Below are 8679 nucleotides of genomic sequence, written 5' to 3'. Positions count from 1 at the left end.
CTAAAATCTTGTAATGGTTCATTTTTATTTCTAGAGTTCAGGGTTAGTGTTTTCCAGACAAGTAATTCAAACTTCAGTTCATACTGGGGGCAAAAACAAGTGCTGCTTATTGATGAAATAAATTGTCCTGCTGTAAGGGCAGTTGAGAATAACATCTGTCACTTGTAAGTGCTTCTGGCCTTCCTCTGTGCTGCTTGCATTTGCAACCTGATAAACTGACCAATTTCCATTAAGAAATACAGCTGCAGGTTCACTGTAGAGCTGTGAATGGTTTTAGTGCTTTATCCCTTTCTGTGGTTTTTATGCTTCCCCCCTCCAACCTTATAGACATGGCACATGAAACTCAACAAATCCAGTGCTAATCTTTGATCATAGACTTGGGAATCTGAAGCTGTCATCTTATCTGATTGCTGTCATGTAATTGTTCTACCCGAATTTCACACAGTAGAACAGAGGCTGATAAGGAGAGAGAACATAGCAGAGCTTCTGTTGAAAAGGTTTTGAAATTACACAATCTTACAGCAAATTCTCATAACTGGATGTATTGGAGATGAAGCATACTCCATGTCGGGAGAGGTCACTGAGGACCAGTGTTCGTTGTTCTGCTAGTTCATGCTGAACTCCAGACAGAACTATCATATAAAATAAGTATGGGAGTTGTGTATTTTCTTTAAGGTAACAGGAGAAACTGGAAACAGCCTGAAATCCAGCATTAACTTGTTAGGAACTTTGGTCAGTGTTGAGGAAGTGCTTTTTGGTGGTGCTGTTAAACTGTCTTCCCTGGATCTAGGTGCTACTGGTTACTGTTATCCTCCCAAAGTGCTCCCCTTTGGTTGAGGAAATCAAAGTAATACTTCTGGTTTGCTTTGTTTGACTACTGATAAACTGAATAGCTCATGGTCATGGGCCAAATTAGTTGAAGTCACATATTTGGTAAGGATTCTGCTCCACTTCATACTCACTACATTGAATAACAGAACAGGCTTAGCGACAAATCGTTTTTTAGACAGGAAACCTGTCATTGTTCGTACAACTTCTGTATTTATGAACAGGATGCAGTCAAATCAGTAAATACAGTTTTTAATACAGATACTTTTCTCTTTAAACTTCAACTTAATGTGAAGTTCAAAAGATTAGGAATTGTAACAGTTCAGCTGGTATATTCAACAGGGTTTTTTTCCTCCATTTTCACACAACCTGTAATGAGAATAACTTTTTTTTTACTTTTATTCACTTTTACCAACTTTATGAGGAGTGGCCTTCAATTTAGCAGACGTACCAATTTCAGTTAAACCGCAGTGGTAGGTAACTGAAACATCGCTATTAGGTGTAAAGTTTGGCCTTTTTAAGCAACAACTACAAAGTCACTCTTAGAATGCTTCTAAATAGGCTCAAAAAGCATTGCGAAAGAGAGCAGTTACCGCAATTCTGAAAGACTGCTTTGCAGTACAATGAGAACCAGGGAGTACCCTGAGAAGTGAGCTCCTGGGAAAGGAACAGCAAAAGCATGCAAGTAAACCTGGAAGGAAATACTGTAGAGAGACAAGTACAGCCTTGTGAAGATGTGTCCTAAAGCACAGAAGAACATATTTACATTTGTTTATATGTACTACTCTTAGATATCTTAAGGTATTTCCAAAATTCAAAGGAGTCTTGCCTATAAGAACCACAGATATTTCAGGATGTATTCATAAACAAACTATCATTCTTGGTACAGCAATGCGTAATTTGCTAGATCTGTGGTTTTTAATCTTTAGGTATCTAGAAGCAGCATAATGGAGTTGCCTCACTCAAAGCAGAAGGTAGTTGGTGTTTTTGCCTTCTGCCTTAAATAACATCTCAAAATCTGCTGCTTAGGACATGACTGTTCACATCTCACTGCCTTTCTTTGGTCAGTTCAAATAAACATTTTAAAAATCAGTTTAAAAAACATTTCTTCCATAAGCTATTCTTTAAAACTCAAGAAGCACTATTTTCAAAATAAACTTAGGGAAATATAACCACAAAGGAGTAAGCTTCCTTTATATGCAGACTAAAATGGATGCACTTGCCCTTGGGCCTCACTTAGAAGATGCAGGTATGTGATGTAAATGCACAAGTCTGTTTCTTTTCTCCTCATAAATAAGTCAAGAAGCTTTAAGAGTAACAACGGAGTCAAGATCTCCCGGTCTGCCTCATGTATGCAGAGCTCTACATGGTCTTAATTTAGAAAGCATATGGCTTGCACATCCTGCTTTGCTACTTGTGGTTCATAAGAGGGATGGGAAAGGCTTAGCAGGTTATCCACCTGGCTTTTTCATGCGGACTGAGGTTTCTAAGTAATGCTAATTGTCTTCTCTACTGCATCAAGTTAGCTTCTGCTCTCTAGAGATACAGTTTTCCCATGCAGCAAGTGCTGTAAAGGAATACTCTGATGCTCCAAATTTACCACAAGAATTGAGTTAGAAGGTAGAGCTTACAGGATCCAGATTTATATAGAATTTGAGGGTGGGGGGTTACAGCAAGCCCTGCTCCTGTATCTTCAAGATGAAAGGCGTGGGGTATCTAAGTAGGGAAGGAAAACCTGCCACAAAAGAAACCCTTAGAGAACACTAAAAATCTCTGTTAAAAACTCATGCAGAACTTTTAATAAGGAGTTAGAAATGAACATAGCTCAGTATTCTGCAGATATGCAGCTGTGAGAAAACTGGTAATGTAAGATCTGAAAACTGTGTAGATGCCATGTTGCATAGTGACATAGTGAGCCTGGGCACAAGGCATAGCTTCATATGTGGCTTCATTTTAGTCACTTGGGTTGTTTTGTTTTGTTTTGTTTAAAAAAAAAAACAAAAACACCACAACCTGACCTTACTGTTACATCTACACCTGTTTCCATGCAGAATATATTATTTCTTGCTATCCTTGATACCACTTTGCACAAAAATTGGATTTTTTAACATTTTCTCAAATTCATAAGCAGCTAAATAATGTTGTTCCTGGAGTCATGCTGAGCAATATCTTCCTTGTACAAGTAAAGTCACTCTATTTTTGCACGTGTGAAGGGATGCATAATGGTGTGCACAACCAAATAACTTTGGTATAAATCAATCTTACTCGTTCTTGAACAGTTCCCTTTTTGAAGAGTTTCTAATGCAGCTGTTCTTTTGAAGGACAGAAATAGTCAAAACGTAGTGTTGCAGAGGACAAACTGCAGGAGAATTCTTTCAGTCTCCTTCATATGTATGAGAAACAAACAAATGCTGCTTCATTTGGTCACTGCAGAAGTCTCTTCTCTTTATTCTAAATGTACGTAACTTACAAAAGTGCTGCTGTTAAAAATTTCTTTCAGTGTAAGTTACTGATGGTAACTTTATTCTCGATGTGCTGAACTTAGTTGTATACAGATATTCCTGAGTCTTTAAACAGAGCCTAAACTGGCAAAGCAAATTCCAAGCTTTTTTGAAGAGAAAGAGAATCTGAATTAAGCAGAAATAAACAGGGAAAGCAAATGTAATGGAACATCTGTGCAGTACTTACATATTCAAAGTCTTCTAAGCACAGATGCAGGCAAATGCCTCAAACTTCTCCTACTTAATATCTACGTTAATATAATCATGAAGAAACTGGATCAAGGGAAAACTCATTTTGACAGCAGATTTTTAAAAACGCATGTAATATTACTAGCAATTGTTCAAATTAAACAAATTCAGGTAGCTCTGAACCTTGCTGCATTAGCATTACATGCTACAATTTAAATCTTGTAATTCTTCTCCATTACTCATAGAAATACTTCCCTAAATAGCCTGAAACAGCAGAGCAATTGCCAAAACAAGTCACAATGAATTCGTTTTAACTACATAAGATGCATAAAGATATATTTTTTTTTTCTGATAGGTTACATACTAAATAGAGGTAATTCTAAAAATCTTACAGGGTTTGCTGTTGTTTTTTTCTTACTAAATGACATTATTTTTTTTCCAGATTACTAAATATATTCTGCACATATGTATCTTTTGTCTGCATTTGCTCTTTCAGACACCAAAGGTGAATTGATTTCCCTGTCTGGGCACTTCTGGATCAGGTGCTGCATGAGAACTTTGTATTTTCCAGTTTAGTGGTTGTAGCCTGTGCAACAAGGACAATTGCTGTCCTATAGAAACCTAAGGATGTTTGAAGTGTTTCTCATGCTCCAATTAGAATTGCAGAGCTGATGATTATTTCACAGCCTGCTGAATATCCTTCTCATAGGATATTTACTTAAGCATGCACTTGGGCTGAACTAAATCCACTTGCTACAACTGACAAAAAAAAGGTAATGATGCCCTTGTACATTACTCAAGATGAACTGCATCTCCAGAAAAGGTGCAGCACCAAATTTGGTCTGAAAATATACTGCATGTGCAGCAAACTGCAATGCACCATAACATACATGCACCAAAATAGTGTTTGGGATTCCATCTACATAACTAGTTCTGTTGGTTTTGGTTTTTTTTTTTTCCTTTTTCCTGAAAGTAGACTGCAGATGAAATGAAGCCATACATACTATACACATATGTTCAAGACTAGCCAGATGACAATCCATACCAGTAGTGATTGGCAGCTCATGGCACAGTCTGGAAGCTGTACAGTGCAGCAGTTGCACTCATTTCCTTTGCTTACTGTTGGTTAGATTTTGTGGACCATAAGCTAGCTAATCATTCCGTGTTCTTACTAGACTTGGATCTTGGAATTTTGTCTGAGAGCAATTTTAAGGTAAAACTGGGAGCATAGTCCCATAGTACCTAAATGGCCTGAATTTCAGTGGTGCTGAGTACACGCAACTCCTGCTCTGGTAAATGGAGTCACATTGACTTATGTCAGCAATGCATTTTTGCAGTATCTCAGCAAATGACAGCCATAGCTTGGCTTCCCTGTTTCTAGTGTACATAATGCCCTGACTGTGAAATATGTGGAGGAGGGGATGGAAAAATCCTATTGTTCTGTGTGTGTGTTTAAGAAGCCGTCCAGTTGTTTATGCTGAAGCTAACGAGATGTGATTGTATACACTGAAGCAAGACTGTTCATACATTTACATCCCTATTTTAACCGTACTGCACATGGTTTCAGGGGCAAATGCAAGAATGTGGAAGAAATGCTGGCTGTTGTGCACAATGTATACTATGACTGTAGCTGTTGCTTTACAGTCCATCACACTGGATCAAAGTTGCAGAAATACACGCACTTCAGTAGATCAAAGTGGAGGCACTGACACAAGGTGGCATTTCATCCTGTGTATGCTTGAGCTGCTGTTTTCACAGCACAATGCCGTAAATAAGCACTCAGTGCAGCATGAGGATTCAGGGAAAGAGGGGTGAGTTGCAGGCAATAATCTGCCTATGACATTATCTAAGCTAAGTCTATCTTAAAGCCTTCATAACAATGGAAGAAATCAAGTTGTGAGCCGTAGTAATACTAGTCTTATCCAGATCATCCCCCTTAGTTTCTTATTGGAGTCAAAAAACAAAGCACCATATGTCCAGCCTGCCAAGGCTGTTGAGATTGTCTTTTCTGCAGCATACTTAGGAGACAGTTTGGTGGGTGTATTTGCAGTGAAGGTTCTAAAGGACACTGTAAACACAGACTTGACTCCAGGCCTTACTCTTCAGACAGAAAATAAAATCAGCTTGGACCAATAGAGCCAAAGTTGAGGTTGTGATCTACTCAGTGCGTTCTTTGAAGAACTGAGAAGAAAAACACAGCAGGCTGACAAAGGAGAAGGGAACGACAACTGTATTCTAGCTGAGCACTGTCTCACATTGCACATGAACTCATTAAAAGCAAAAACACAGTGTGGAAATCTCACATTTCTCATGCTATCTGCTTCCATTATGGCAATTTTCTAATAGACATCAAGAAGGGTGAAGTACACTTATATCTAAAATAAGCTTTTTGTTTGTTTGTTTCACGGTATAAACATCTGGGTTTTACTTTTGGAAGCTTAATATCTGCAACTGAAACTGGAAGAGTGTACACCCATGTTTCCTTAGTATATCTTCAGTCAGGTATTGATACATTGGAGTTTTGCATCATAGCTATTGTTTCAGTTATGCTCAGCCTCATTTAAAGAATTTACTTCATGCACTGCTTCTAACCCCTACACCAAGATATGCTGCCTGTTCGACTGGCACAAAATTATCCATGTCACTGAGAAACTGAGCCGGATGTCAACATCTGTCTGAGGAGCAGTGTTTAACAGCAGATATGACAGAAAATTTGTCATTTGCTTCCATAGGACAGCCAATATTTTAACTAGTTTTAATTAATAAGTATGGTGCAGAGTTCAACCTAGTAACTGCTGCTAGTGCTAGTAACTTGGTGCTGTGGTTTCATCTACATCAGCAGATCTATAGGAGACAAGACAGAGCTGAGGACTCAACACCTATAAGATGTGTTTTTGAGTAATAGTTCAAGCTAGTTCTAGTCAGTCCTGTTGGACAGATTATTCATTAATGACCTAGGTGTACTAGCTGCTTTCTCAGACTAAATCTTCTATTTCATTTTATTTGAAAGGAATCCTGTTCATGGAGGCTGTTCTGCAGAGTAAGCCAAAGCACAGTAAGTAGGGGTCATCAGGAGATTTACTGCAGGAGTATACTGGCTCAAGTGAATTTAGACTTATCTTTGAACTGTATGGCTGGAGAGAGTTGTTAGTGTTGCTGCCTTGAGAAAAAGTTAGTGGATAGGTTGCAAGGAAGTGTACAGGAATAGCTGTGTAACTTGCTCAGAGTTTGGTGATCTTTGCTCTATTACAAGATAAGGTTAATCTTAGGCCTATTGGAGCCTGCAGCACAGGCAGATCTCTAACAAGATACTCGCTGGTACATAGCAATTATAACGTTTGATTAAGGTTCTCTTAATGGAGCTTTACATGTTTTCTGGGTTTGAACTTACAGTCACTTCTCCAATAGTTAAGGTAGGGTTTATAATTTGTAAAGAATGAGCCCTAAACCAGTAATTATTTGGTAGATGCTACTCTAATACTTCAGAGCTTTGTTGGTCTCCGCTAACCTGTTCCTTTGGGCTCCATAGCTCCAGGAGGATAGAAGTCTATTGTTGAATGAAAGTAGATTTCAGCAGGAATATTGTGGGGAGAACTGCTGTTAAGAATGGCAGTTGTCTGCCTCCACCATGTTTGGCAGTCATTCTTCTGTGCCTCTTCAGCTAGCATCTCTTTGTATGGTTTCCCATGCAATAGCAATTAGCTACCAAGTACTGTTTAATTTCCAGACTGCAGTTCAGATGTGGCATGTTACAGAACGTATGATGAGAATTTCTGTACATTCAAACAAGAGCAGGTTTGCACAATGACTCCTGAAATGCATTAACGAAATAAGTTCATATTGTTCTTCTCTAATGGGCCTTGCTCTGTCATTGGAAGCTCTCGGCAATGCAGACTGCATTTTTAGTTATTAAATTTAAATCAGGCTGTACTTGACTCTCATCACACTTCCACATGCCAGTTTTACTGTCTATATCACTTCAAAGTATCTTACTGAAAGTAAGAGATTTGGATAACTGGTTCCACAAGAAGAAAATAAAGCAATATATTTTGAAGTAGGATATAAATTGGAACAAAGCAAGTGGCAGTCACACCAGCTAACCTTTACCTAGTGCTGTCTAAAATGAACTCTGCACTTTGCTACTGTCAGGTTTGGCTCCATTTCTTCCTTCTTCCTGGCACATAACCTATTCCCAATTTAGTACCTCTTGTGAGGTGTCTTTTTTTCTTGTTTGTAACAGTTAGAATAGCAACAAAAAAAAATCAAAAACAATAAACCGCTTTGTTTATGGAAGAATAAAGTCAGTTGCTATTCTATTTTATCAGTTCCAGGTGCTATTGACCAGCTGACATTGCCAAACCAGCATGGCAATTACATTACAAACACAGGTGGTTTCCTGTTTGCTGAAACATGGAGTTTTGAAAACAAAGGCACTGTTGTCTTAAGTAGTACCCATCAGTAGCGCCTTCCTAAAGGAAACACCAACATTATATCCACGGTGTAACTGTTTATATTTAAAACATGGTTTCAAAGGTATTACCTTTTCAAACACTGTCATGCAGCTTCTGAGACAAACTACCACTGAAAGCAGCGCTGGAGTCCTTGGGAAACGTGGAGCACAAATACAGATTTCTGGAATGTGGAACGCTTCAGTTTTTTTGTTTTCTGTGGTTTTAAACCTTTTTTCTTTTTCCTCAGATTGTAACTTCTAATACTTCCAGGGTTTTCTAGAACAAGTATGTACTATTCAATGTGCCCAGTTAAGGCCACAGCTTTATTTTAGCGTCCTCATGTTTGGAAGTGCTAGAGACAATGTATTTTCTGACCGATGGCTGGTGAAGTCGGTATTTTAAACTGAAGTCCATATTTCTCAAAAGCAGAATGCTCTGATCTTTGGGAGCGAGAATTACAGAATTGTAACTTCTTTCTTGAAAAGAAATAGCAAGTAGCAGTTCTGCTACAGTTTCTCCTGTCTGTAGAAGATCACACTAGATGCAACGACATTCTTTTCCAAGCGAAGACTGGCTCAGAATAACTCTGCCTAACAGGGATCGAAGGATGGAAGGCTTGAGTCGGTCCCCGCGAGCGCTGAGGGGCGGCTTGCAAACACGCGGCCTACCGCGCGCAGCTGCGAAGAGCTGCTGCTTCCCGCCTTCTCGCA

This window comes from Lagopus muta, chromosome 11, assembly GCF_023343835.1.
Source record: "Lagopus muta isolate bLagMut1 chromosome 11, bLagMut1 primary, whole genome shotgun sequence".
Lineage (NCBI taxonomy): Eukaryota > Metazoa > Chordata > Aves > Galliformes > Phasianidae > Lagopus > Lagopus muta.
Note: the sequence above shows the minus strand (reverse complement) of the source record.